This window comes from Onychomys torridus, chromosome 1, assembly GCF_903995425.1.
Source record: "Onychomys torridus chromosome 1, mOncTor1.1, whole genome shotgun sequence".
NCBI classification, from domain to species: Eukaryota; Metazoa; Chordata; class Mammalia; order Rodentia; family Cricetidae; genus Onychomys; species Onychomys torridus.
The window spans coordinates 113,626,750-113,653,865 of NC_050443.1; the positions used below are offsets into that span (position 1 = coordinate 113,626,750).

At 47.5% G+C, this 27,116-nt stretch overlaps 1 long non-coding RNA gene across 1 annotated transcript in view; it reads left to right on the forward strand.

The window, feature by feature from the left end:
- Nucleotides 1-15,737: 15,737 nt before the first annotated feature.
- The window catches only part of LOC118572892, a 65,075-nt gene continuing 53,696 nt past the window's right edge, over nt 15,738-27,116 (forward strand). Inside the window, exon 1 of the long non-coding RNA XR_004943564.1 lies at nt 15,738-15,979. This is a non-coding gene — a long non-coding RNA (uncharacterized LOC118572892). The remainder of the gene's footprint in view (nt 15,980-27,116) is intronic.

Sequence of the window (27,116 nt, forward strand, 5' to 3'; positions counted from 1 at the left end):
CTACCGCATTCCACTGGGAACCGTGGTGTTTTGACTACTCTCCAACACAAGATGGCACTCTTAAGCTTTCAAAGGAGCTGGACTCCTCAGGAAACCAACACTCTACCCTGGCCAGCGGCCTCCTTTCAGAGCATCTGTAGAGGGAAGAAAGTTGAGGTCCCTTCCCAGTATCCACCAGGTAGGGGTTCTGCCTCATTCTTCCTAGGGCTATGCAGCTGCACAGAGACCCACCAAGCAGAACCCCCTGCTGTCAACCCAGGTATTTTGCTGTGTGGGCCTTGCAGACCCGGTACAGCTGGACTCCCTGGCTTTGTTTCCAGAGTCAGAATAAAGGAAACAGCTTAGGAAAGGAGGTTCTGACCCACAGAACACCACTATGTCCTGAGGACAGGGGCTGGCAGAGTCTACTATGTCCAGGATGCCCCCACCAGGCTGACAGATGGCCCTACCATTACTTACCTGATTGTGGCTCAGAACCACATTGGCAAAGGCTTATCAGGGTAGGGTCTCAGGGCATGCAGAAAGCCCCTTGGGTCTTCTCCCACTAGCCTGAGCTCTTCTGTGGGAGAGAAGGCTGTTTTTCTGGATCCATAGTCTCCCTTGGCTGTGATTAGCCACCTGTCTGCCTGTGAGTCCCGGAGGACAGGGACCTGGCAGGGCCAGATGCCCATCATTGATGGGCAAGAGCTGGCTCACTGCACAGGCTAGGAAGTCAGATTGGCCCTGGAGATCAGCTCTGGGACTTGGGAACCAAAAAGAAAGGGTTAGGGATGTGCTCTAGGAGTCAGGCCAGGAAGCATGCTGGGAGGAGGTATGAACACCTTCTGCATAGATGAAAGGCCTGGGCAAGTGCTCATGCCCACCAACTGAAGACAGTACCGAAGAGCATGTCCAGCCCCAATGCTGCCTCTGTGAGAAGACTGTAGGAGTCGAGTTGTGCCTCATATTATGGGGAGCAGCACTCTCACAGTGCACTAGAAGCCATGAAGTCATGACAGGGTTGAGAATTGCCTGTTGGTCTATCTGTTAACACACACACATGCGCATGAAGGCCCATGCCTGTATGTATTTGAAAAGCGTCACCAATAGCGTGCTATCAGTGAATGGTATGGATTTAGAAATTCATGGACCTGGGTTCCCATTTGGCTGCACCACTTAATTGCAGGTGGCTTTTAGTAGTCACTGGCCTCTCTGAGCTTGTTGGTCAATGTGATGAAAATGGCCCCTTCAAGCTTCCAGGAGGCAGTAGAACAGAAGCAGCTAAGTGGAGCTTTGCAAATGCTGAGTGTCTCTGTGAATCTCTGTTTTCCATCTCATACTTCCTTTTGCCACTCTGATGTGGACCCATCTCCAGCCTCTTCTCAACAGTAGCTGCATTTGTGAGACCACTGGTAAGGATTAGCAGACTCCAGAGCCCATCAGGGGCCACCTTATAGGCTTTGCCTATGTGTGCAGTGTCTGGAGATGTGGTGGAGGACATAATTGCTGCTCTGTTATCTGTGTCTGTTGGGAGTCTTCCCGTCTTTGTCTTACTTTTTCCAGTGAGTGTGTGTGTGTGTGTGTGTGTGTGTGTGTGTTGCACTCACATATATGCATGTTTTATGTGTGTGGGCACACCTGTGTAGTTGTATCTGCATACATATGCATGTGCATATGTAAGTTCAAGGTTGGTGTTGAGAACCATCCTCCACTGACTTTATTCACTGAAGCAGGTTCTCTCAATCAAACCTAGAGCTCACCAATATGGCTGGTTTTAGCCGCTTGCTCTGGGGATCCTCTGTCCCAACATTTTGAGGCTGCAATGACAGGAGGGAACCCACACTCACCACCACCGCCTGGCACGCCCTGCTCTTCAGAAGTCCAAAGACATCAGGAAACGGCAGAGCTGTGGGGAGTTGGTGACACCTGCCTCTCAGGATCTATCCACACAATCTGGATGCAACCCAGATAAGTATGACCAGCCACCCTTACCTCAGAGCCCTGAGTTCAATGCCCACCAGCCTCCTAAGATGAGAAGCCTTGTCCCTAACCTAGGGTACTGCAGTAAAGACAATTCTCAGGAACTCAGTTCCGGTCCTGCTTCCCAGCACGTGTGAGCAAAGTTGTTCCATCCTCTCATCTGGCACGCAGCTCTAGGATCCAAGCTTAGGGCAGCACAAGGCAGCTGTGCTTGAACCTCTCTCAGGAATCTCTACAAAGAGCACTTGTGAATGAATGGATGCTCCAAGGTATGGATTATGCTGACAGGGCCTCTGCCCTTGGAGAGTATTATAAAGACATAATCACTGATGCACGGAAAGGTTTGGGCACATCATTGCTGAGGTCATTTTAAAGATTTGCCCTTTTGTGGTTTGGGGTTCTGATTCCCATTTCCTCCTAAGCAATTCTTCATAAGAAATATCTTGTTGGTTCACACAGAAGGTGGAAGAGCACTCTCTGTGGGCATGCTGAAGGTCCCAGCATGGCTTCTGCCCTCAGGGAGTTAGAACAGTTTTTGGAAGATGATATTCCAGGGTTGTCTGTGGGAATCACTATGTGATTAGGCAGACCAGAAAGCCAGTGGTAGGAGCTTCTAGGAGGTTGGTTGGAGCTTAGAGGCTTAGGAAGTCAGGGTTAGAACACATGGGGGACTGAGGGAAAAACTGATGTGGTGCAGGGACACTAAGAGGTGGAGGCAGAAATGACAAGGTAGCTATGAGCCTGATCTCACCATCTTATAAGAATAGGGGTGTTTCACCAGATGCTGTCACCAGGGCATAATTTTATCTAAGTAATATTCTCTTTGCAGTGTAGGTTTTCTGTCTGCCCATCATCCCACTCGGCTACTTCCTGCTGCTTGAGATGACTCACTGTCACTTTCTTTAGATAAGTGGCCACTCTTGGATTTGAGTGTGTAGTGAGTAGATGCCTGCCACAGATGCAATTCACATTTATAGCACATGCACTCCTGGGTGCAAGAGGTGTGGTCCATGGCTTCTCCCTGGCACTCTCAAGGGGAGAGATCCTGGGATGTGAGAAGCCCAGGTTGTACAACTGTGAGTGTGTCCTGCATTCTTTAGACAGAGACAGCCGAGGTGCCCATTCTTGTGTGGCTTGGTGGCACTGAAGCTGTCACTCTATGCCTGCAGGAAGGAGCTGAGCATTTGCTCTGGCTTGGCAGAAGCCAAGGCAGTGTACAGGAGGATCTGACAGAAAGCAGGCGTTGGGATGCACACTTCACATCCATGTGCCTTTAACTCACTCCCTCGCTGCTTCCCTCTGTGGACACATTTCTTTGCCCACCTTACATGAACTATGCACTGTTCAGCTAGCAGTAGAGAAGGCCATGAGTGGCTCCTACTTCTGGCTGCTTTCCACCAACTAGGAGAGAATAATGGTAAATGAACTCAGTTAAATACCAGGTGATGGGCTGGAGAGATGGCTCAGCTGTTAAAGGCTAGGCTCACAACCAAAAATATAAATATCAGGTGACAAGTGGTATGTTGGTGGAACTCTGTGTGCTGAGGCTTCTTCTTCCTTCCTTCTTTCAATTCTTTTTTTTTTTTTTTTTTTTTTTTTTTCAAGACAGGGTTTCTCTGTGTAGCTTTGCACCTTTCCTGGAACTCGCTTTGTAGACCAGACTGGCCTCGAACTCACAGAGATCCACCTGGCTCTGCCTCCCAAGTGCTGGGATTAAAGGCATGTGCCACCACCACCTGGCTCCTTTCAATTCTTACAATAGTCCTTCAAGCTATTGTTATGTCAGTATGTGTTTTATGGATGCAATGCCTTTCTTCCTGGGGCCCTTAGGTCACAATGGACATGGGAGGGAGAGGGAAAGTTCTGGATCATAGAGGAGCAAAACACTAACTCAGGCTGGAGAGACAGGAAGAGGGCCACCTCAGTTGGGGCTGGAAGAGTAAGTGGGCATTTTTTTCAAGGCACAAATTTGGGATACAGGAATGAAAAGTCTTTCTGGGACTTGGAATAAAGTGTGTATAGACTTCAAGAAAGGAGACGGGGGGGGGGGCGGGTGGGATGTGTGCATGGCTGACTGCTGAGTGTTCAGAGAGCTTGGGGTCTGGGAGAAAGATGCTGAGGGCTGTAGAAGGAAGGCTTCTGGGAAGGACATCCAGAGTCAGGGTGAGGTGACGAGATAGGAACGATGTGACTTTCCTTATTCTCTTTTCTGCTTTCTTATCATAGAGTCACATGGTTCCACGTGATTGGAGATGATCTGCTTATGAGGAGGGGTCACCACACAGCTGAGTGCTCCTCCTCACCCCCACACCAGCCTCCTGTTGGCAATAGCCCATTTTTATTAAGCCCCTATTTTATTATTTAACTGTTAAAGTCACCACCAAGTCCTCCATACGTTAAAAAGCAAAACTGCCCTGTGGCATGGCACTCCTCCTTCTTAGTGTATGCACCACAGAACTGGAAATGGGCACCAGAACAGATATTTGTATGGCAGTGTCTACAGCAGAGCTATTTCTAATAACCAGAGATGTAAGTAGTCCGAATGTTCATCAAAAGGTGAGTGCTTAAGTAAAATGAGCCAGGCAAGATGGGGCCCTAAAAGGAATGAAGTACTAGGGATAGCTCAGTGGGTAATGTGCCTGCCGTACAAGCATGGGGACCTGATTCCCAGCAATCCTGTAAAGCCAGGCACAGTGGTGTGAGCCTCTGCAACCACAGATGTCAGAGTGAATGCTTGGAGCTCATTGCTACCTTTGTAGATGAGTGGGTAACCTCTTAGGTTTGGTGAGAGACTGTCTCAAAAAACTTAGATGGAGAGCAGAGAGATTGAGGGAGACACCTGATGTTGACCTCTGGCCTCCATACTCACATGCACAAACATGCGCATACACATACTCCCTTCCCACAAGGCAGTGGAATGTTGAAGTGGGTCATAACATGGATAAAGGTAGAAAGCATCGTGTTAAGTGACAGAAGGCAAACACAAAAGGCCAAAGGTTGCAGGACACCATTTATACGAGACATCTGGAGCAGGCAAAGATGTGGTCCAGAGCTGACTTCCACTGCCAGGGGCTTGGGAAAGGCACATGGAAACTGCTCAGAGGTGATGAGCATCTTTGGAGCCAGACAGACATGCTGGTTATACACCAGGAGGAATGACGTCAATGGCTTTGAGTCATTCACTGTAAAGTGGCTCATTATATGCTATGAAAATTTCACCTCTGTAATAATGAATCCTCATCCTTGCCCTGTACCTGGTGGAGACACCTATTAGCTGTCTGAGAGCTGTGTGGCCACAGGCTCCAGGGAGGGCTCCAAGATCTCTGAGGGCCTCCCTCGTTCCTCCCACAAGGCCCCCTACATACCTCCCCAGGGCAGGAGCCTTTGCCCTGGAGAGCAGTTGTCTCTGCGTTGACTCATTTGACTCTGTAAATCACTTTTTTGAATGCAGGAGTGTAAAGGGCAAAAGCTCTCCCTTCCCTGTTCCTGTAATTGCTCAGATCGATAGGCAAATTGATTTAATCGAGAAATAGTCTCCAGGTAACATTTAGGAAGAATCGTGGAGATCACCACATGGGGGGTGCCTGTCCCTGCCCTTGGAGGGGACAGCCTGTGGGGTTCTAACCTCTGTCACTGGGAGGCCAATATCAGTGAGGTGGGAGTTGAGTCTCCACACAGCCTTGGGCTGGGACACTTCCGCTCTTGAAAGGTCACAGTTGGTTGAGAGTCACACCCCAACACTGTGCAGAGCACTGGGAGTCTGAGACAGTGAAAAGCAAGGGTTCCATTCTTAAGGGTCCACTGCTTGAATGAGTCATGGCTATGGGGTGTGGGGTATCTACTTTTGATCTCTTGAATAGGCTGGTCCACGCATCAGAAGGTCCACACATCAGAATTTCAACTTCAAGGTGGTCTTGGGGCTCAGAAGAGCTGCTACCTGGGGTCCCTGACCTGACATTGTGCCTGGGACCTTAAGCCCTGCCCCCTAGGTCTTTGTCTTGGGCGCCAGGCTGGGCAGTGTGAGGCAGAGACTGAGCCTGAACAGTTCTGGTTGCTACTTCCCTGGCTTGTGTCTCAGAAGAGAGCTACCATCCTGATCAGCACTCTGGGAGTAATAGTAAAGGGAGAAAAACCTGATGTGGACTCCAGATACCCTGCCTCAGTTAGACAGCTCATCAATAGGATCGGGGGATAGGATTGATCTTTTCCTTATAATGTGCAGCATTCAATGATGGCAAAAATGCCTTTAAAAGGAGCCCGTGGAACACTTTGAAAATATTAATTAGTGTGTTGAAGCATTCCACACAGCACATCACAGTGAGACTGCTCCAGGGGGTTGCCTGGAATGAATTATTAATAGGAGTCCCTCCCTCCCTTGTGCTTCATACCCTGATTTTATGGGAGTTGGCATGGGCTGGGGGGTCTGTTAGATTCATTTGCTGCTCATTGCATGCAAGTGGGGAGCAGCTTGTGCCACTGGGGTCACACATGTGTGGGGTTCACATGTCTGGAGATGGAGACCCATGAAAACATGGGAACTACACAGTGGAATCTAGCAAGGCTAGATTCAGAGAGCACTGCCAAAGTGGGTGTGTTAGTCTTGACTCATGTGGCTCTTTAGTGCGAGCCCATGGTGTCTTGAGGAGTCAGGTCTGAGGATGCACACAGAGTTCAGGAAGAAGCAACTAACAGAGGCTCCTTCCTTCTGTCCCGACTGTGCCTGTGTGAGCATGAGACCACCAGGTTCTCTCCAGCTCCTCTGTGCTGGCTGAGCAGTGGGGCCAGATCCCCCCAGCTCTCCAGGACACCGGGCTCTCCTAAGCAGGGGAGCACTGAGGTTCCCAGCAGAGGCAAGTCTGCTTTAGGAAAAGAGCTCTTGTAGAACTATAAACACAGGAGCGAAGGCATTTTCACTTTAAAAATTTAAACTATTTCAATCAAGAATCATAGAAATATTTATAGTTGTGCAAAACTGAACAATGAAGGCTGGGGGTTGATGGAGTTCTTATGAGGCTTTCTGACTTGGGAGGGGGGGGGGGGACGGTGGGGGAGCGGTGGGTGTTCTTCACCAGAATGCCTTCAGCAGCTCCCAGCTCTCAGCCCTGGTTGCTTCTTCCTTCCCTTTCATTTCACACTTAGAATTTATGGATGCTATATCTTTTTTTTTTCTTTAAAAACGTTGTACAGGTATCTTAGATAGCTAGAGAAAAGCCTCAAACAAATGAGTTTTTCAATATAATAGAAATGTGGGCGATCAGATGTGATGATAAATTTCTCATTTAAATTTTATTGGGAGGATACAAAAACAAAATAAAATAAAGGATCTTCCCAGTTGTGGATGTATTAGCAAACCGACCTTCACTGTTTAACTGGCTTCACAAAGAACTTGCCGCTCTAGCGGGCTATACATACAGTTGTGCATTTCCCCATGAAAATTTAAAGTCTCCTATTAGACTGTTCCGTTGGCCCCTTCAGGGGGGAAAAACAAAACGACAAGCCATAGCTGAGCTGGAATTGTCTTGTTGACAATTGCCTGCCGTTAACAATGGAGTCAGTTCTTAACAATTGGCTGTCACAGAATGTCCTGGCAGGGAGGGAAGGGAAGCAGCCCTGTGAGTCTAGGCAATGCCTCTGCTGTAGGTGAATTCAGGAGCATAGCAAAGCTCCTGAGGACGTAGTCCTTGCACATAAGGCGGCACATCACTGGCACCCCATCCTCTGAGGGACTTCTGTGGCCAACTGATTGATATTTTAAGCATTTAGAACAGTGTTTCTCAACCTTCCTAATGCTGTGACCCTTCAGTACAGTTGTTCATGTGGTGGTGACCCCCCCAACCAGAAAATTATTTTGTTGCTACTTCATAATCTAAATTTTGCTACTGTTATGAATCATAATGTAAATATCTGTGTTTTCTAATGGTCTTAAGTGACCCCTGTGAAATTCTTGTTTGACCCACATTTTTGAGAACCACTGATTGAGACAACCCCTGAGCCATTGGAGGCAAATTTCTTTCTTTCCATCTTTTTTTTGGGGGGGTGAAAGGGAGGGGAGGGGGAGGGTTGAGTGAGGGAGCCAAAGGGAAAGAAAAGATTCCTAGCTAAAAGTCTCCCTAAAATTTAAGTGCCTGGTGTGATATTATTATTTTAGTATTTTAGTTATTTCATTGGATTAAGGTTAGATTTAGAAAAGGATCCTTACTGAGAACAGTTCAAGCGATATGTGCCTTGTTCCCAGTGGCCTTGGATACGGTGTCTGCTCTTTGGAAAATGTGACAGTGACATGGTCAGCCGGTGGGCAGACCCTGCTGCCTGTGCAGGGTGGGTACTGAAGGAAGCACCCCCTGCCATGCACCACGGGAGGCCCCCACCCACTCGGGGACAAAAGCTCCTTCAATGGACTGTGGTGGTGTGAAAAGGGGCTGCTGGAATTTGGAAGTTTTATTTGTATTTATTATTTGGTAATGATTTAAACAGCCCAGGCTGCCAAATCACAAGCAGAAAGAAGCTCAAGCTTGGCTTTTGTTATCAGCTGAGAGAATTAAGGTTATTTTTTTCCTTGACTTTTTTTCCCTCTCTCTCTCTTTTTAACAGCCCTAGTGCCTTGGCCCAGCTCCAGTTCAGGTAATTACATTCTGTCTTCCTAAATCCCCTTGCAACTCCAATTGGGCAGGCTGCTCCTCACTTCCCTCCTAAAAGCTGATGTGTGGGGTGCCTGGCATCAAACGGGGTGGCATTCCAATAGTGAGTCCCAAGGTGTTCTGCAGAGAAGCATTTGGAGCTGCGTCTGCAGGGCTTGTGTGTAAATGGAGGTAGTGTTATTTATTGCTCCTCCCATCAGCAGCTGCCAGCCTGAATGACATTTTAAATATGAAGTCCAGGGTCTTGGGGATGATCAGATGCGAGGGTCTGTGTGGTTCACCTTTAGAGTTATTGGGCAACTGAAATCGGGGTGGGAGGCACAACCGGAAGATCTCTCTCTAACAGGAATTGTCCCTGCCTGTGTTTTTGCTTTCGCAAAACAGCACTTAAGAATTTTTTTTTTCTTTCTTGATTAAAATTAAGGAAGATATTCTGGGCTATTGTTGTTCTGGCTTTTGTATTTTAAGGATGAATGGAAAGAGGCACGCTTTCCTATTTTGTAGGGACAAAATTACATCTCTTTTAAAAAGGCTGATTGTTGAAGCGTTTGCTCAGCTCCATCTCAAGTCTTGCTAAAGGGATGTTTCGGCCGTATGAGCACTGTTCGTTCCTTTTTTTCTTCTTTAATATTTGTTTCAATTCTGGATCATCCAAGGGCTTTTCAACAAGGGAAGCGGCTCCTGTTAGTCCAGCATCTCTTTGAAAAAACCATGAGTTAAGTTAGCAGGGTTGTTTTGTGTTCCGTAACCATGCCGTGCACATCGGATGACCGCAGTGAGACATCTCCCACAGCCAAAACCATGAGGCATCACAGAGCACAACTTAGGGTGCATACAGAAAGAAAGCAAGACTGGGCGCATGCACATCCCTCTCACTTGGAAGAAAAATGGGAATGGGAAGAGATCTTTGCCTTTGCCATTAAAGAGTCAGGAAGCAGCTATTCTCTGGGCTGTTTGTGTCCCAGTTCCCACTTAGACAGGGTGCAGCAGGGCTCAGCAAGAAGCTGCTGGGTGTAGGGGACCTGGTCTGCTGCTCTGGTGCCAAGGACCTTAGGTCCCAGTCTGAATTCTTCACACACACTTAAAAGCTTTGTCTTCAGCTCCTTCTGCCCCTCAATGCTGCTGCTCAGTGGCTGGGTGATCAGAGCCACACCTGGAGGAAAGACCACTGTGCCTGGCATTGGGTGTTGTCTTGAATGTACATATTGATTCATTTCTGCTCATGTATTACCCTACAGAATCATTCTTTACAAAGCACAGAGTCTGGGTGGATGAGTTGGCTTAGCAGCTTAAAGCAGTTGCCCCCAAGCCTGAGGACCTGGGTTCGATACCCGGGATCCATATGGTGGAAAGAGAGAACTGATGCTCACAAGTCATTCTCTGACCTCTACATGTGTGCCGTCACCCTTTGAAAATAAATAAGTGAATGTAATACAAAATTTCCCCCCAAACATAGAATCAAGCAGATATCAAATACCGACTCCATTCTGTGCCTTCTCTGGGACTTGTAACTCTAGTGACTTGCATTTTTCCCCTAATTACAGAAAAAATAGCAAATTGGCACACACCAGGAAATGGGTACCCTCCACCCCCACCCCCCGATTTACAAGGAAGAGTGGGGGTGACTTTACAGCTCAGGAATCCAGTGAAATAAATTTATGGTTAGGAAAACTTCATGTTTTTAATGTGATGAAGGCCCTTTAACTTTTAACACGCTTCTCCGGTTAAGCTGAGCAGGACTCGCACGGAAATGGCTGTCTACAGCTGCCGAAAATTGATTTATCCCCAGATGATAGGCAGACTGCAGACTGGACTGTTGGGAGGAGAGCCCTTTCATTTCAGTATTTGCGGCTGTCTGTGTCCTGTTTGTGTCCATCCTGCTGCCAGGATTTGCCTGACCTACTGTCCAGGGGGATTTGCAGGGGCCTATTGTCCCTAGCAGTCAGGGCAACTCAGCTGCATTCCAAGAAAGGACTCAAATTTCCCACAATACCTTGCATGCCATGGGGTTGGGGGCTCATCTCTGAACTCCTTTTCAGAATTCTTCAGAGTAAAGTGAGCTGTGTGGGAAATGATGGGGTCATATGTGTGATCATGCTGAGCAGTGTTTAGAAAAGTATATTTTGAGGATTAGTTGGAATCGTTGGCTTGTGAGGAAGATGAGCTTGCTGCCTCAGGGTCTCATTCCCAGAATGGAGGTTACCATCACTCCCCACACTGTCTTTGCTTCTCTGGGGCTTCCACATCCATCTCAGCCCAGAGATCTGAGCCAGATGCCAGTAATACAGACATGTGTACCTTCCTGTGGAAGCTCCTAACCACCTACTGTGCGCAAACACTGGGGAGGATACGCGTGGTCTCTGCCCAGTTTGAATTCACAGTTAATTGGGAGAACTGGGAAGTAAATTCAGGAGAGTAGCACAGAAAATTACCAGTTATGGTTTGCGCAGTGAGAGGAAAACCACAAGAGTTTGAAGGAGAGAAAACTCTCACTCTGGAGGTCCTTGGAGGGCAAGGGGAAAAGTGGAAGCAGTTAGGTCTGAGCTGCCTTGTTAAGTATTCAGGGTATCTCAGCTTCACTGGGGCCAAAGAGTCTAGGGGAAGGAGATGAGCCCTAGAGTTCTCACAGTATGAGGCTCAGCCAACACTGAAGCCTGTTTCTTGCCCAGATATCCGTGATCAGTGCTAGCCAGCTGGGTCCTTGCTTGTCTCTGCCCCTGTGGCTGAGCACTGTTTGTGGTATAAATGCTCATACTGGCCCATCTATTCCCCCAGGACCCACCTACCACAATGCTGTCCTCCTTCCTCCCTGGTTTCTAAATTTAGGGTCCAGCTAAGACTCCCACTTTCCTCTCGATGCCCACTTGCCCACGTTCCTACCTTGTCCCTAGTAGGGTTAGTGGCGCACATTCTTATAGCTTCAAGCTTAGATATTTGGGTTTGGATTTTAAATACTGTTGTATAGCTGGGGATGCGGGACAGAGAAGTCTAAAATATTTTCATCTTATAACTGAATTTTGGGGTCCAGAGAAGATGGCTCATTGGTGAAGGGTACTTGTCCCTGCCCAGCACCCACATGACAACTCACAACCACCTGTAACTATAGTGCCAAGGGATCTGACACCATCTTCTGGCGTCCATAGGCACGCTGCGTGCGTGTGGTGCATAGACATACATGCAGGCAAAACACCTAGACAAATAAATCTTTAAAAATACAACCAAATTTTATGAATTTTTTGTCTCTAACCAAGTTAAAGACTTAAAAATTAATATAAAAGTCCCCCTCCTTAGCCATAGACCAGCAAGAATGACATAGAACTGGGGCTAGAGGGATGGCTCAGTGGTTAAAGGCTCTCTTGTTGCACTGGGAGAGGACCAGAGTTTTTGAGCACTCACATTGGGTGGTGGCTTACAACAGCCTATAGCTCCAGCTCCAGGGGGTCTGATATCTTCTGGCCTCTGTGAGCACTCAGATGTACATGTGCATACAAATACAGAGGCAGACAGATAGACAGACGACAGACACACATACAGGATTCCCTCTTCTCCCTTTGTCCCTTCTCCCTTCTACTCCATCTTTCTTCCACCTGGCAAATTTGGGGGCTTCATGTGCCTGCTTGTGATGCTCGCAGGTACTGGGGGTGCCACTGTGACAGATGTATTTCCTCATCTCCACGAAGCACAGCAATCTAGGTCATGAGACAAGGGGACACACATCAGCCTCTGAGATGACACCTAGTTGATGTTTGCTTGTGCACAGGGGAGCCCCCTCTGTAACTTTCTTTGGGGTGCAGAAGAAGAAACCACCCAGCAGTACACACATCTGGTTTAGAACTTGACTAAATGAGATTTCACTAGAAAGACAAGAAGGAAGGACACTCTCGACAAGAGGGGATCTCAGGGTCCTCCTGTGTGATCCCTCATACAGCTTTTCTTGCTGAACTTTTCCAAAGCTTTGTTTGTTTGTTTGTTTTTTATTTTCTTTTTGTTTGGTTTTTCAAGACAGGGTTTCTCTATGTAGCCTTGGCTGTCCTCGAACTCACAGAGATCTGCCTGCTTCTGCCTCCTGAGTGCTGGCATTAAAGGCATGCACCACCACCACTGGCTCAACTTTTCCAAAGCTTTTGAGGGACTTTCAACCATCACCAGTCTCCCATGTTTTCTCTTGGGATTTGCTTATGGTATTGGCTAGTTGAATGACAATTACATAAATAACCCCCGTGTGTTTAAGTGTTTGCATCTTTGCCATGAAGGGAGTGTTATCCAAAGGGAAGGGCAGGGTGAATCTTGGAGGGAGTGACTATGGAGGCATAGGCCAGTTCACCACTTTACATTTGAGGAATGTCCACCAGTGGCCACACTTGAGGCATTCCCATGCTAGGCAGGAGGTATTCTAGAGATCCATCAGTTCACCCAGCAAAGGTTTGTGGGGCACTCCTGACAGGTGCTCAAACCACCCCATCATCTTGGAGAAAATTTGTGCCTAGAAAGAAAAACACAGAAACAATAACTAACCTTAAAAAATGATTTAGTATGCTCATATTAGATGTTCCAAGATCTATAGTAAAACTTTCTTGGGAATCGCAGAAAAAATATTATTTTCGTCTTAGTTCACATTAAAAAAATTATCAATGCTGGGGAGATGGCTCAGTGAGTAAAGTGCTTAATGCTCAAGCATGAGGACCTGAGTTCAAATCCCCAGCATCTGTGTGAAAACCAGGTATGGGTGTGTGTGTGTGTGTGTGTGTGTGTGTGTGTGTGTGTGTGTGTAATATGGCAAGAGAGGAAATAACAAAAAGGTCCAGTGAAGGAACACACACACACACACACACACACACACACACACACAGAGAGAGAGAGAGAGAGAGAGAGAGAGAGAGAGAGAGAGAGAATATGGTAAGAGAAGAGAAGAACTAAGAAAAGCCAGTATGACAATCCATTTTTATTCAGTCTTGAGAGGACTAACTCTATCTCTGAAGAGGATCATTAATCCATCATGAGGGATGGTCCCTCAAGTCATGAACCCAAATACATCTTAAAGGCTCCATTGCCTCATGCTGTTATGCTGGGGAATTAGGCCTCGATGTGAATTTTTGCAGGGACAAGCCATATCCTAACCACAGCACATGGCTTCATTTATCTAACCCTAACTTCACTTCTCTCTGGGGCCCAAGAAGAAGGTATGATGCAGGATACAGGGAGTCGCTGGGGTCCCAAGGAGACAGCCACAGGAGAGAATGTTGACTTAGAGACATCACTGAATTTACCAAAAGGAGGGCCAAATGGGACAAAACCCTTCCCTAGGCATACATGCCTGTGCATGCTTGTGCATGTGCATCTCTCTCTCTCTCTCTCTCTCTCTCTCTCTCTCTCTCTCTCTGTGTGTGTGTGTGTGTGTGTGTGTGTGTCTGTGCAAGAGCATGTACAAATGCTCACCTGGTTGCAGAGACTCATCCCGATTTTATTGATCTGGGTTCTAATCTGTAGTATCTACATGACCTCAGTCTCCCTGGTCCCTCTTCCCAGAGCCCAGTGGGCCTGGAGACTTTATGCTGTATGACACAAGCCTGAGATGACTCATTCTTCACATGAGATCTGGACACCCACAGAGAAGCCTTTTGGACCTCTTGCTGCAAGACAAAAGCAGCAGCTGCACCACTACAAAGAGCAAAGGGACATCAGGCATATAGGACTCCCATTCTGCAGGTCCTTAGTTCAGGTCACTTTACTGCTCACATACAAGCAAACCTTATGACCAAAGTGAAGGTCTTCTCCCTTCCTAGACTCAAGCCCTAATCTGAAGAATTTCTTAGCTCATGCTGGGCCTCGTGCATGAACCAACAGCTGCATGGGACATCATATTTTTAGTCACTACTACTGGTTCTAGCCCCCATGATAACCCCAAGGGTATGGGCTAGGTCTCCTGTGGACTGACTGAAGACCAAAGGGGCCAGAAACAAGGCATGCTAATGAATGTCCACTGCACACTTCTCGGGGGAGGTTTGGTATCAGAACAAGTTATCAACCAATTTCTGAGCTATAGGCTTTTTCAATTTTGGTGCGAGATTGAAAATGTGAAATATTGCCAATCTGCAACAGGCTTGCACATGCACAGTTAAAATGGTGACTTTTAAGTGACATGAAAGTATTACATACAGAGAGTGTACCTGGTGTCCATTTGTGCAAATATAAGCAAAGACATTCTTAGGAGGAAGGTTTGCTCTGCCTTGCCAAGCTTCAAACCTCTTTTGGGAAGGGACTTTCAAACAGGGTCAAGTCAACACTTTCCTTCTGTCCAGCCCTAGCCCCTGGCCACATTGGTGGAATTATGGGAAATATGATTCCTGGAGAAAGGCCTGTCTGAGTTCATTTCTGGGCATTCCAGTCAAGGTCTCTCGAATAGCGCTGGGGTCTCTTACAGGTAAGAAGTGATTCCCTCTTGCTCAAGCCTGGGTCTCCACAAGGGAGCACAGCTGCTCCCCCCCCCCCCCCCCCCCCCCCGGATGCAAAGCGTCTGAGAATTCAAGCAGGCTTCATGAGGAGTTAGAAAGTTCCCAATGCCTCAAAGGCTGGGCCAGTACATAAGCCCTAGGCGGCACAGTCATTGGGAATCCATGATGGTTGTATCTGCAGCAAGTTGCAGCCAAGTCCTGTGACCCGCAAACCGTCCTTGCCCCTCCCTCTTCAAGCAGGCCCCAGCAGGGACAGCACCAGGTCCTGCTAGCTTGCACCAAACTATGCCTGCCTCTGTGATCACCACCCGGGCTGCCAGGGCGCCTTTCCGTCGGTTAATTAGAAGCCAAGTCGGCTGAGCCCCCCGCCCGCCACCGCGCGCTCCGCCCGCCAGGGGCGCCCTCCCCGCTGCCCGCCGGCCCTTTGATCGCCCGCGGCCCGAGGCCCGCAGCTCGCAGCCTACACTGCGGCGGGCAGGTGGCGGCAGCGGGGCGCGGCGCGCTCAGGCGCACCGGTCCCCGGGCCGCGGTGAGCTCCCCGCCACGCCACACATCAAGGCCGGGCCGGCCGGCGGGCGCCTTCATTAGCAGCCTGAAATTATAATATTATGTTAAAGAACAAAGCTGCTCCCCAGAAAAATATGTGCTGCATATCTGACAAAGATAAATTGGATTATTCAAAATATTCTTGATGAAATGTTACATTTTGCAACTAATTATCAATCTGTTTTATCTGTAGACCAGCTGGGCATTTTTGTGCATGCAAGACCGGCCTCCGCAATGATCTTAAGATGTCACTGCGGCGTTTACATCTTTTATTTCAAGGTTTAAATAACTGGGAAGTAGCTAATGTAATTCACTGCTGAGAAGAAAGGGAAGCTTCTTGATTCCTTTCCAAAGCCATCTCTTCCTAATGAACTTCTTTGGACTGTGAGTAATGAGGCTTTATTCAAATAATGTTTAAGGAAGGTTCTGTCAGTGTAATCTTGGGGAACAAAAAGAGGAGGGGGGAACCAATGTTTAATACATTTAAAACATCTCTATTCATGGCGAATTAGCCCCCACAAGGTCACAACAGCACTTACCAGTGAGGACTCTGGCTTTTGCCCCTGGGAGCGGCCACTTGCAGGCAGACTTGCCTTCTGGTACACGACGTGGAGACCATAGCCAGATCTTCTAGCACTGATGAGCCTCAGACACAGAGATTCATCATTCTGCATTTGTCTCCCCAGAAAAATTCTTTCTTGTTCTATCGTGGGGATTGTGCCATTGTAGCTTTGTTGATGTGTAGGCGTTTTCTGGTTTGAGGTAGCTGGAGAATTGGATTATAGATTGTTCACATTTTTCTTGGGTACTTGCTCTGGCTGGATGTGAACAGCACTTAGTCCCCACCTTGCATGTAGCAAATGTATTTTGAGTGACCAAAAGGCTTGTGGGCTAGCACACACAGAATTGCTTTCTGACCTACCTGGTCTTTTGGTTGCAACTCAGAGACAAATGGAATCTTCCTGATGTGTGCTTCATCTTTGTTTTTTTTTTTTTTTTTTTTTTTTTTTCAGCCTTCTTTTGGCCAGGCTCCATGACCAAAAGCAAGGGTAGGCATCATTCCCACCGTATGGATGAGGAAGCCGAGGCCAAAGAAAAGGGGTGCTGGGCTGTGCTCAAGGGTATCCAGGGGGCCTCGAGGGAGGCACAGCTGGCACAGACACATGTTCTGAATGTCCCACTTAGTAGAGGATGAAAGATGGAGTTGTAACTGCTGGGAGGAACATGTGGGGGAACCTGTCACTGCGAGGATTTCCCTTCTCAGTTGAGAGGTCTTCAAAGTGCCTATGAGGGAGCATGCCAAGGAAAATCAACAGCCATTCTCCCACTGAAATGACAGAGCAGGCATCCTTCTTGCTCTCCTAATTGATATCATTGTGACTGCTTTTCCATAAAATTATCCCCAGACAGGTTCTCAGAGCTGTCACCAAGCTATCTGAAATTTTGTGTGCAGCACATCTCTGTATGTGTTGCTTCTCTGCACGACTTCTTTCTCCTTCTTCTTTGGACTGATTTTTAAAAAAAAATGTCTTCTGCCTCATTACAGAAGAAAGTAACTTCTGACCTATCTCTCTGGCTGGGTCTGACCCCTGGGCATTTTGTTCTGCAATCCTAGGGTAAAGGTCAAATGACAAAAATAAAGGGTTGTAAGGAATGAGGCTCTGACTTCCCTAAGTCCCTTGGCAAAAAGTTTCGTCTTTGTTTTAAGGTATTCATTCTGGCCCAGATGTTTCTTTGGTGGACTCCTAGATATCTGGGACTCTGCTGAGGTCCCTCTCCTTCTTGGTCTCTTGCTCCCAGTAAATAGCTACTGGATCTTTTGTACGAAGAGACTTTTGGGTTGTCCTTACCTGATGCCAAAGTTCCAAAATGCTGGATGTGGTGTCACATGCTTGTGATCTCAGCACTTGGAAGGTGAATCAGGAGTTTAAGGTCAGTTCCAGCTACATTGCAAGTTCAGTGCCAGCCTGGGTTATGTGAGACCCTGTCTTAAAACAAATAAAAACTAAAACAAAAACAGGCACCGGTAATGAATGAATGAACAAAAGAATACAGTCCTACATGAAGGTTATGATCCACAGAGTCAAAATATCAGGTCCTATTGTGTTTTTCTAGTATCATTTCTAATCTATAAATAATCCATATTTTGGAAGTCACAAAATTCCTTTTGTTTTCTCTAGTACAAAAGAGTAGGTGTGGGGGCTAGAGAGATTGAAAAGCAGTTAAGAGCACTGGTTGCTCTTACAGGGGACTCAGGTTCATTTCCCAGAATCCAGAATCTGACACCCCCTTCTGGCCTCCTTCGGTACCTACATGTACATGGTACACATACATACACACAGGCACACACATATACATATAAAATAAAATAAATAAAAATAAATCTTAAAAACAGAAGGATGGTGTGTGTGTGTGTGTGTGTGTGTGTGTGTGTGTGTGTGTGTGTAAACATGTATGAATTAATTACCCAACTGACCAATACATGGTACAGGAAAACACTAGGAGTCCCCTGACTCAGTTTGCTGTGATAGTCACATCCTTGTCCAAACAGGATCTGTCCTGTGTGCATAAAGAGCTGGTGGTGTCTCTGGGCCTCAGTGATACTTGGAAAAGTTCTTTAAACATCAGGACAGAGGGTTGAAGGGGCACAGGCTTTTCTGTAAATAGCCAGCTAGAAGCCAAGCATGAGGACATATACAGTGGTCAGTAGCAAGATGACTTCCAAGCCATCCTGAGCTGTGTAGCAAGCTCCAGGAGAGCAGCCTGGGCTACATGAGATCCTGGCTTTAAAAAGAAAAAAAGAAAAGAAAGAAGACAAAAGGAGCAAGTCCCTCGGGTTCATGGGCTTCACTCTTGCTGCTGTCTCAGCTATAACCACTCAATTCAGATGTTGGCAAGAGAGAGCCTCCATCAGCAACATTTGATAAATGAACGTGCCTGTGTTCCTACCAAACTTTATTTATGGACACTGAAATTTGAATTTCATATATGAAATTTCACGTGTCATGAAATATTATTCTTCTTTTAATTGTTTCAACCATTTACAAATGTTGTAAGCATTCTTAGTTTGTGGGCTGTGGAAAAGCAGACAGTTCCCACATTTTTCACCGGGCTGTTGTTTTTCTGTGTGGGTTTCCATGTTATTGTAGACCATTCCAGCTGCCCTCAATTCTCTCTTGATGCTCTTCTGCTGGGAATGACTCTCTTCTCTATGAATTTGGGACTTCTTACATAATATTAGGCTCCGATTAGTTTTCTCTTACTGTGTAACAAATTGCCCCGAGTTCTGTTTAAAGCATTTTGCATTCATGATGTCCAGCTGAATTTGAGAGCTCAGTGCATTTTCTCTATATCTGTTTAGGATTTCACAAGGCCAAAGTCAATATGTTGGCAGGGGTGGGCTCTCATCTGGGTGCCAAGGGAGCTTCTGAGTCCCCTGAGGTTGTTCTCAGACCTCAGTTCTTCACAGGGATGAGGCTCAAGGCCCATTCCTAATGTCTTCCAGCTGTGACTGTTCTCAGCTGGGCCTCAATCTTGTTGTACCTGTCTTGTGGTCTTCTGATTGCAGCCCAGGAGAGCTCTCGGCTATAGGGGCTGTTCTGATTGGATTAGACCCACCTAGAGTTTCTATATTAAAATCAGCTGATCAGTGATCTGAGCACATCTGTAAAATCTCTCTACCTGGAAAGAAACACAACCAAGCATTCTATGTTATATTCTCGGCCCTTCTCCCGTTCTAAAATGGTCCAGGGTCACTCAGGGGTAAGGACCACTCCCTGACATTTTTTTTTTTAATTCTGCCTAAAGTGGACTGAAAAAGTTGATGATGTGTTAGGATGATTCAATTACATGTTTCAGCTAGTAGGAAAAAAATAAGAATGAAGTGTTAAATAAATTCAGGACATAAACTAAGACATAGAAACAAATTGAGACCAAGTACCCAACTCGGCAGCCTCGTAGACTATGCTTAGATTTGGGGGAGGGGGTGGGTGGCTGGAGAAGTGAAGGACAGTAGAGATGTCAGGGAGGGTCTTTCTCAAGACTCTGCTCGAAGAGTGAGACACAGACTTTACAGTGCAAAGATTTCCCATATTAGCCCCATGAGGTTTCCTACAGAATCCAAATGGTTGTTCTTACACATATATTCCTCTTTAACCCACAGAATTCAGTAGCTCCCTCTTACATGCTAATCAGTGCCAGGTCCTAGAACAGTAAACAATTAGAGGGCTGCAAGCCTGGACCAGCTGGTGGCCTCAGAGGCCAGGGTACTGCTTTTCGGTGACTGTCAGAGCTAACTGGTCTAAACTGAGATGGCTTAAAACCATGGAAGTCTCTGAGCCACAGCTCCAGAGCCAAGAGGTCTGAGCCCTCTAACTGCTGCTGGGACACCTGTGCTCTGTCTCAGGCTCTCAATTTCAATTGTAATCAATTGTTAATGGCATCAGCCCCTCTCCCCAGCCACATTGCCTCAGTCTCTGGCTCCAGCACTGAAGACCACTCTGTCCCAATTTCTCTCTTATAAGGACACCACTTGTTGGATTAGGTCAGACCGTAGGGAAGGCACAGGATGAACAGTCAGCTTAGGGGTGAAGTCTAGAGAAGTTGCCTGGGGGACAGCCAGCCAACCCAAGGGATATGCCAGAGCCAGAGAAAGTGGAAGGAGGACAGCCGGTCTAGGCATCAGACACTGCCTGCTACCCTGCTGTCCTTCAGGACTCACAACAAGGACAGGGGCCTGCTCTCTCCAAAGACTTCTGCGTGCAGAAGCTCAGGTCAGCCCAGCCCTACCTCTTGGGGGAAGGAGGAAACAGGAAACAGGAAAGAGAGAAAAAAATGAGTGGTGGGGGTCGGGGGTAGTGGTGCCTCTGCTAGCCACATGGTCTTCGACCCAACAGTCCAACACACCAGGTCCTGGCACCTCCTAAAGCTATGATACCCAATCCTGCATGTACATACATGTGGCTATCTAAATGGACTCTAATGGATGGATCAATGGTCAATCATTCTCCTAAGCTATTTAATGAAAGGAAATCAAAACTTGTATTCTCTCAGTGGCACTCAGCAGATTTCAAGTGCTCGGAGGCCACTGATGGCTGGTGACTGCCTCGCGGGTTTCCGCACAGAGATTGTCTTTGTTGTGGTAGGAAGTTTTGTTGGGTACAGTTGCTCTAAGAGCAGCTCGGGGCACGTCCCATTGCCTCCGTTTGATGAATGACAATTGTGAGGACGTTATCCCTGAAAACTGACTTAAAATTTGAACCTCTAGATCAAGTCCCTCGTGCCCATCACCCAGAGCCTTCAGCAGGCTGTTTGATGTGATTAGATGTGGGGGAGCATACAGGAAGATGGCTGGGAGATGCACTTCCTGTCCTTTTCATTGGGGGGCACTGTGTTACACATTAATAATGACAGTAATAAGCAGTCATTCGATAAGTGTCTTCTCAGGGCCATACCCTGTGCTTGTCCCACATGAGACAGCGATTATATGCTTCTTCTCACAGATGGAAAACCTGCAGGCCTTGAGCAGCGCCTTCTGGGCTGAGTGGCCTTTTGTAACTGTGGGACCCCATTCCCATCAGATCCTCTCTTCAGAGCCTACTTCCTAGCTGGCAGGATCCACCATGTCTCTTGATGATGCCTTTTGTGGAGCCACTTTGACCCTTTAGTCTGCACCTCACACAGATATTGCTTTTCCCACAGGAAACCCCACCATAAAGGACTCTGGGCAGAGGGGAATGGGACACCATCCATGACACAATGACACCACTTTGTCATTGAGAACTCACCGATATTCTCCATCTAAAGCTCGTGAAGTCCATTTCCCAAATAGCCATCTTTTGGAAATTTCTTGGACAGTACCATCACATAATCGGATAGGGTCTTTCTCCTCAGAGGAACTGGATAGACAGTTTACACAGATAGTCTTTCCCAAACTGAACAGCTAATGTAATTGCAGACGTCAAGACGAGTCATGTCATGATGCTTCCCCAAGTGATGGCGGTGTTTCTACTGAGAGGTCTAAAGCCCTTCTCAGCCACCGTTTGGCTCTCAGGAAGAGATGGTAAAAGCCACTGGACAATGGCTGAGGAATAGGAAATAAGCTGCATGCCTCCCACCCCCACCCCCCAGCTCCAGAGATGTTCTGTGAAGGTAGACACTGGGTGCTTCACGTCTTTCTCAGCGTATTGGCCATCTCTGCACAGGTGAAACACTAATAATGGGTCTTGGGTCCTCTGGTGTGCATAAACTGCAAATCACACGTGGCAGATACTAGGGAGGAGACAGGGCTCTCATCTCAGCCGGTCTTTAGAATAAGGAAACGTGTCTCAGTATCTACTAAAAGATCAGTTTGCACTTGATTTGATTTTCATGCTAAACCCTAAGAAATGATCTTAAGCAGAAAAATCAATTTCCCAGAAGTCTCGGATGTACATTGTAACTCTTATATTTGAACTAAATCTAGGTAGAGTTAAATAATTGAGCTTTCTCCTTTTAAGTGATGCTGATGTACTTCACACCAGGAACACCCCACGTGAGGGAAAGCTGTGGCAGACGTGCCAAGATGCCTCAGTCCAGAGGAGATGGACTAGAAGCATCAGGAGTCACTGTAATGGGGGGGGGGTGGAGCATTAGTTCTGGATATCTTGTATGCAGAGCAGACCTGGGAGGGTGGTCTCCTCCACGATTGGAGCTGGGATTTGCTTCTCTTTCTCCCACAACATGGGCTAGGTAGGGCACCAGGGAGAAGCCTGTGACTCATTGGCTCTGGGGGTGTGAGTGGAATGGGTGGCTCCCGACCTTGCTGTAGTTTGATCCTGACTGGGGTGTCTTAGAATGGCACTTTTTAGAGGTTCAGTTTTCCAGCTCTGAGGTGGAATTTTCTGACCACCAGGATATAGCTCTGAATAGGATAGATGGGTTCTGGCTGTTTGAGCTTGTGGTTTGGCTGTGGAGGCAGACAGCAGAGACCAAGCAGTGTAGAAAAGCATGTGATGGGGAAGTGTCATGCAGGAGGAGCATGGCCAACACTTGTGTGTGCTCCCTAGGGTCACTTGAGAACATTGACTAAGCTCCTACTGCAAAGAGTCCTGTACAGGGCAGAGTGTGCTCAATGAGTGTTGGGTTTTCTTACAATCAGCCATAGTGACTCCATTCTAATTCCTATCCCTGCTCTCACCAGCATCAATTTCATGACAGAGGGTAGGAAGAGGAGGAAGAGAAGGAAGATAAGAAACTCAGAGGATGGATGATGAAGGAACAGAGGGGCTGGTGTGGAGGAGGTGGGTTCTGGGTTTTCCCCCTACTTGAATTCTGTGCCTTTTTCTTCTTCCCCTCCTTACTCCCCATTCATCTGCAGAGATCTCAAGGAAGCTCTGTGGACCAGGGACATGATGTACCCCCATCCTACTGTCTTAAAATTCTTTGCTCACAAAGCTCTGCACACTGCTCTGAAGGGCACTCAGTGGATTGTTAGCAGTGCTCCCTGTTTCAGAGTAGTTGCTCAAATCAAGAACAGGAGATATTCCAAATGGGGATGCTGAAACACACCCATTCACTGCTGCACTTCCAAAGCTGTCCCTAAGAGTGCATTCACACAAAAGCCAAAGCTCTACGGACAATGTGATTTGGACAGCCCGCCCAGCCTGCTTGCATGCTGTGAGTGACCCACTCCTCTTTGGAGCGTGCTTAACAGCTGGATGTTTGCCTTGCCAATTTAGAGTACTCAGGTCCCATAATGAAGGCATCGATATCCTGTTGTAAGGATGACGTGTCGTGGGTAGATTTGGGAGATAGAAAGCAGATGAGGGTCACTTGGAGGTGAATTGTGGTTTGCAATGCTCATGGTGGAGGCTCTGAAATCCAAGCTCCCCCTGAGCTCCACTGGCCTATATTTGTTTGCTTATTTTGGCTGCTCTCTCTGCTGTTGGAATCCCTCCTTGTTTCCCTCCAGCAGGGCCAAATGACATCCATTTCTTCTAAGGCCATGAATTCAAGGTTCTGGGTCTGTTTCTGTCACCAGCCAGCTGTTTGACCTCGGCACACTGCTCAGATTCTTTCTCTTTCCTCCTAGTGAAGGGAGGGACGAGTCCCAGTGTATGACCCCCTTCCCCATGCCAGTGTTCTGTGATGCCATGGGAACTGGATTCGTGGAGACTTAGGTGGACTTAGGATGAGTTCATCCCATGATGCTCATGGATCAGATCCTTCGATGAGGTCATCTGGAGCCTATGAGCTGAGACAGGAACTAATATGTTGATTTCTTTTCTTACACATTTGCTCAAAGGCATGCTGGACATACTTGGATCTCCTTGGCTGTCATATTCTCCTTTAATTTATTTATTTTCTCGGGAAAGTTCCAGTTGTCTCCATCTGTAAGTGCAACTTCCACACCAAGAAGACTTGACTCCCTGAAGAAGACATGACCTTCATGCTGTGACTTGTTGTCAAAGTGTACCCTCCTACCCCCGTCAGATGTCTCAGATGACATCAGGCAGTGAGGCATGTTCTCTGGTTTGCACTATTTGCTAGCCTCTAGGGACATCACTTTTTTGGCTTTTATCCAGAAGGAATGAACAGTAAATAGATGAAGAAGTATATTAGGCTGAACTGCTGACATTTGTATGCAGGGCAGTAAATGTTTGTAGATGAAGAACAGGAAAGGATTTTTTCATAAATGCTTTTGTGACGGATTTTATACTAAATCATTTCTTGACATTTCGACTAAAACCAACAGCTTAGATAATGGATCTGATGTTCATACCGTGCATATACTCTGGTTTGATAAATCCTCTGCTACGAGGACCTCCAGGAGGCTGGATTCCCTCTGGACTGGGAGAAGATTGTCTGTGGAATAAATTAACTGGCTCGGGGGAGGTTGAGGGGGACCTCAGGAGGTTGTACAGGGTTGGGCCCCAGCTCAAACCCTGCTGGGCCCTGTGTTGAGGCTCAATTAGTGCTCTCCTTCAGTTTTAAGTTTGGGGCTGGACCCTGCTAAATAAACTCAGTTGTACCAATGGCTTTATGAACGTTCTGTTTTCTGATGAGAATATTTGCAGAGGAGAGCACCAGACCTGGAGCTGGAGTGGGAAGCTGAGGACGCAGAGATGGTAACATACAGGGAAACCACACTGAACAGAACGCCTCTATGCATCCATCCCCTCCCTCACCATCCTTTACTCTGCTAGCCGTCATCTCACCGGACCAAGTGCCAACTCTTCAGGCCCTCTCGGCAGCCTGACGCATGCATGTGGTACCTACAGCCCAGGCTGACGGGTACATCTTACCTCCTTGTTCTGAGCTCTTTGGCTCATATCTCATGGATTATTTTCACCAAATTCTGCTGTTTCCCTCTGTCCCCACTCCTGGGGCTAGTGTTGTCTCTACTCAGCAACTTCTCCTAGTCTTTCAAGATGACTCTACTTGGAGAATAGGGAGTCAGGTTAACTGGTAAAGTGCTTGCCATGTAAGTGTGAGGAGCATAGTTTGGATTCCCAGCACCCATGTAAATGCCAGGCAGGCATGCAAGAGGCAGAGACAGGGGATCCCTGGAACAAGCTGGTTAGCCAGACTAGCTGAGTTGGTGAGCTCTGGGTTCAAGTGAGAGAACCACTTCAATGTGTAAGTGGAGAGTGATCAAGAAAGGTGCTCAGAGTGAACACTGGGCCTCCACATGCATGCACAGATACACATACACACAAATACACCACATACACATTTGCACGCACAAAGATGGTTCAAGTTCCGTTTCCCCTGGAGCATGCTGTCCCCTTCACAGTGAGCACCCACCTTGAACTTCCTATCTGTTGTCTCTGCCATGGACAGCACCCACACAGAGCTCAAGGTTTCTTGTAGGAGGGTCTATGTAAAAATAGCCATTGCTGGGGACATGTGTGATGTGATGTGATGTAGAATCTTGGTCCCAGGTCCTCAGCTGACTCAAACCTGTATTTGTAGCATCCTACTTGCTGTAATTTGTTGGTGAGCTCAGGAGAGTAGGGACTGTCATGGTCACTTGCTCTCTGTGCTCAGCACCCATGAGGCACACCAGGGAGCGTTTGTAGAAGGAACAAAGGAAGGGACAAATGAGAGGTGGGGGTGAGGCAGGCTGTAAATCAGAGCTGAAGCCTCGCCTTACATCTTACTGTTATTGTACATGTGTCGTGCAGTTTTCAGGAGTGATAAGTGGCCTCTGTCCTGATCTGTCACAGTAATAGATTAAGCCATCTTTCAGAAAAAAAATTAAAGAGCTTGACAATGATAATTGCTGTTAATATCACTCTGGACATAGGCTTACTGATTGATGAGTTTGGAAAATTTGCTTCTTGAACAACAATTAAACAACATGAGGAACGGCTACTGAGACTGGTAGTGGGGAGGGCAAAGCCCACGGTCCCTGGTGTGATGGCAGAAGAACTGCTTTGGTAGGGCTAGTCAAGAGTCCGAAATGTGGGCATGCAGACCCTGCAGACTGCAGCCTGGGTCTGCGCACAGCAGAAGGGGCCAGGCCCCAGTGCAGGGCGAGAAATCCATCCAGCCTGTAACCATTTGCCAGCACCTTCCTGCTTTGAGTTTCCTTTTCCCATTTTACATACTCACCCTCCCTAGTGACCAGAGCTTGGCAGGCTTCCCGAGGTATCAAATTCCAGGAGAGAAAATACACAGGTCATGTGTAAGGACTAAATAGAACCCTTCGCTGAAAACGACTTTTGTCAGGTGTCTGGGAAACAGCTCCGCCTTCAGCTACGAGTTAATCAGACATGGAGCAGCCTGCAGGGGCCAGGGGAGCAGGGCCCTCTGCTGTCTCCGGGTCCTCCCCACTCACCTTGGGCAGGTCACGCCCCTACTGGGGGCTGCAATGTTCTCATCGCTCTAATTAGGGCTTGGACTAACGGGGCCAGGCTCCTTCCAGGCCTGAGTATGTAATTCTATCCGCCTCCCAATCGTTGGCAGCTGGGATTCATAAAGCGAGCTGTACTCAGGATACTTGGCTGGGCTGGTCCTGAAAATGACCTTTGGTTTGCTTTGCAACTTGTGTTCTCTTTTATCTAATGGTAGAAACAGGTGAGGGGTGCACTTTAGGAACATTTACTGTGTTAGGAAGCTTAATCTAAATGCTCTCCATGATGAGTGCTGAGACCCAGCATGTGCACATCCTGAGGGATGCAATGCAGAGGTGGGTGGGAAGGGGCATTGGCCCATGTGAACATGGGACGGGCAGGACCAAGGGAGTCCCACACATCACTGCCTCATCCTCCAGTCCCTGTACCCATCCCCAGCTTTGTCTCTGTAACCCTTGCCCAAGTAACTCTGTACTAGCCTCATGGTGGGGCCACCTGTCAGCTTACAGAATGGAAGCTGGACCCCCTCAGGCCTCTTGTTTCCCTGGGAGGTGGACGTTGAGGTTGGCTGGAGGGATCAATGAAGCAAGTCAGCTCCAAGTACTAAGACTCAGTGTGGGCTGTTTTGAGGGTAACTCTTCACTGAGGGTGTTGTCATCCTGGCCAGGTAACCCTGAAACCTG